Source organism: Poecilia formosa, unplaced genomic scaffold (assembly GCF_000485575.1).
Source record: "Poecilia formosa unplaced genomic scaffold, Poecilia_formosa-5.1.2 Scaffold523, whole genome shotgun sequence".
NCBI lineage: Eukaryota > Metazoa > Chordata > Actinopteri > Cyprinodontiformes > Poeciliidae > Poecilia > Poecilia formosa.
In genome coordinates, this window is record NW_006800462.1 from 49,020 (window position 1) to 52,048 (window position 3,029).

At 42.6% G+C, this 3,029-nt stretch overlaps 1 long non-coding RNA gene across 1 annotated transcript; it reads right to left on the minus strand.

Moving 5' to 3' along the window:
• Positions 1-2,142: 2,142 nt before the first annotated feature.
• Positions 2,143-3,025, minus strand: LOC103129194 (uncharacterized). Its single transcript, XR_475040.2, has 2 exons — positions 2,923-3,025; positions 2,143-2,547 (listed from the first exon to the last, which is right to left on the minus strand). It is a non-coding gene; the product is annotated as an uncharacterized LOC103129194 (long non-coding RNA).
• Between the last annotated feature and the right edge of the window lie 4 nt (positions 3,026-3,029).

Genomic DNA, 3,029 nt, shown 5'->3' on the forward strand with positions numbered 1-3,029 from the left:
TGTTCCTTGCTGAAAGGTCCATACCTGACTCATGGTCCGGTCCGGTCCGGTCCGGTCCGGTGGTTCCCCTCAGGCTGTGGAAAATGGCAGCAGCATGTCAGAGTGGTGAGTTGCTGAACAGAAACCCCACAGAGCGGCTGGACCTGAAGACGGCCTTTATGGACTCTAGAGGCAGCTCGTCAAATACTTCATCTACATACATGTGTGCTACAACAGCCTGTCACCATGGAGATGAATATCTATCATATCTAACAGACACGTGCATGTGTTTGTAGCTCAGCCAGCCGCTGACTGACTGACTGAGTGTTCGACACATTCACACTCTGGGTGTTTACGGTCCAACAGGTTTTCCCCAAAGCTGCAGAACATCCTGCTGTGAACATGAGCCAACCACACCTCGCCTGAACCCAAACACACATTCAGCTTCACACACTTCCTTCAAAGTCCAGCAGAAACAAGGAGAACCTTATCTACTGAGGAGAAGGAAGGAAATGCAACAAGCCTGAGAAAAATCAGATTGAAACAAAATCATCTCATGTATTCCTTTTTTGCATTAACGTCTCATCGTGGTCTTGTATTGATGAAGGGAGAGTTCACCCTCTGCTCAGAGCCACGTTCAGAACTTCCCAAAGATCTTCAGTGGGTTCAGGTTCACAGTCTGTGCTGAAAATGATTCTCCTCCCCTCAAGTTCTCTTTCCCAGCCTGAGCTCCATGAAACGTTATCAGTCATCCTGGTTATCACCGAGACGTCAGCGAAGAAAACATGACCTGATCATTCCGGATCTTCAGGTGGTCAGCAGTGAACTTGCATCAACCTCGAATCATAGTGCTTCCTCCATAGGCTGCTACAGTAGATGCATGATGGATAATCACTTCCTACCCTGAAGCGCCCATCAGTCTGGAAGAGGGTAAATCTGAACTCATCAGATCACATGACCTTCTTCCATCGCTCTAAACTTCAATCTTTCTGTTCCCTATGAGATTGAAGCTGTTTTCTCTGGTTAGTCTCACTGATTGGTGGTTTTCTTACGGATCACAGATGTTCAAACCTAAAACCTCCAGTTTCCGTCACACTGAGTGGAAAGGCTCTTCCTTTCACAACTAAACAGCCTGAGACCTGCTGTTGGCTTTCCTCCGATGATCTGACCTTCTTATTAAATCTCCACCACATCAGGATGTGTCTTTATGGTTGATGAAGAAATTAGAAGCTGCTGATTGCATCAGCTGGGGTTAAGTAACTTGCTGACATATGAAAATATAATGATGCTACTGACACCTCAGTCCTATCGGCCTACTTAAATCCAGTGAAGTGACATTCTCTGGCCAGCCAGTGTATAAATAGAAATGTCTTTAGACTGAGGTCCCTCTGTTTGTTGATTTTGCTGGAGAACCAGAGCTCGCAAGGAAACTGTGATGGTTATTAGAGAGGAAGGTTGAGATGTTCAGTCAGACCAAATTCAGCAGCAGGAGATTCAAAGCTGGATTTCTACACAACAAAGAAGAAGAAAGAAGCAGAGGAAGACGGAAAAGTTGGCAAATCAACCTGGAAGTTTCTCCAGAAGCCAGTGAGTTAATGACAGGTGTTAAAATTAAATTAAAATTGGGTATAAACTTAATATTGACTTATATTTCCCTCTTAATGAATCTGTTTATGAACTGATGTCTCATTTCTCATCCTATTTTCCAGGATATAACATTGTTTTCCTGATGAGTTGAGCTCAGGAATCCACAGAGCTTCAATTTGTCCTTTACGTCTATCGAGGTTTTTATTATTCAGGTTAAAGTGATCAGAAGATGCTGATCACATCAGAGCATTTCATTTCTCCTTCAGGACAGAGAAAATCCTCCAAACAAGATCTGAATGTCTGAGTCGCTCCAGAAAGTTTCCAACGTTACCAAAGGAGAAGCTGGAACTTTATCTTTACGAAGTTTTAGATTTTACCTTCAGAAGGAAGGAAATAAAAAAATATTTGATTTAAAATCATGAAGAAAATCAGAAAATCTTCTTCCTCTGACTGCAGAATCCATCACTGACTGTCTGAGCTGTTTGCAGCAACAGATAAAATGAAACATCAGAAAACTTAAAATATGATGACAACATCCAGAAACTGAATCAGAATGAATCAAACATGCAGCCTGGAAACTGTTGAATCGTTTTATTTTGCATTTCTGGTTCCAGGATGAAAATAAATCACAAAGAAAAAAGATCAGCTTTCCAGTTGAATCAAGTTCAGAACCAAACTGAGCCCCTCCAGTATAAAAAGTGATTACAGGTGAAAAAAATTACCAATGGTGAGTAAACTTGTGTACATAGTTGCAATTGAAAGGGACTGATTAATAGGGATTAATTGGAGTTTGAATTTGATCATTGATCTAAAGAGACAAAATATCAGACATTAAATGATAGACATGAGAAAATAAGATGAAAATCTTTCAGGTCAAAGGTCACCATCATGATCCAGAAAGAGCCTCTTTAGACTCAAACTGCTGCAGCTTCAACCACTCAGCTCAGCTGCTCTTTTCAAACTGGTGTGTTCCCCCTCCACCTGCAGAGAGAAGAGATCAGATCAGTGAGTATTTCCAGCTTCTCTCCAGCAGCAGTCAGTGACGCAGCACATCCAGTAGAAAGAGCAGCAGGGCCTTCAGTTTTGTTCAGAGCAGCTTCCTTTCAGCTCTCATCTTTACATGTTGCAGTGAACACACTGAGCTCCAAGCTCAATACTAAAAACTTTAATACATACAGCACTTGATGTCCCAATCCACAGCCACCCCTCTATGACAATTGGGGGTGGGGCTGCAGAAGCAAGGTCTCACTTACACCACTAAAATGGCAACTCAGCCCTAGATCTTTGTTTTAACCCTAATTTGACTGATGATAAAACTGCCAACATCAGCTGGTCTCACTCCAACCATCTACTCACCTCACAAGTCTCAGTGCGTATGGGTCTCTCTTTAGCTGCAACAGCAGCTGAACTTGAATCTTCTTCAGGTTGTTAAAGCCCAGGTCCAGTTCATTCAGACGGGAGGG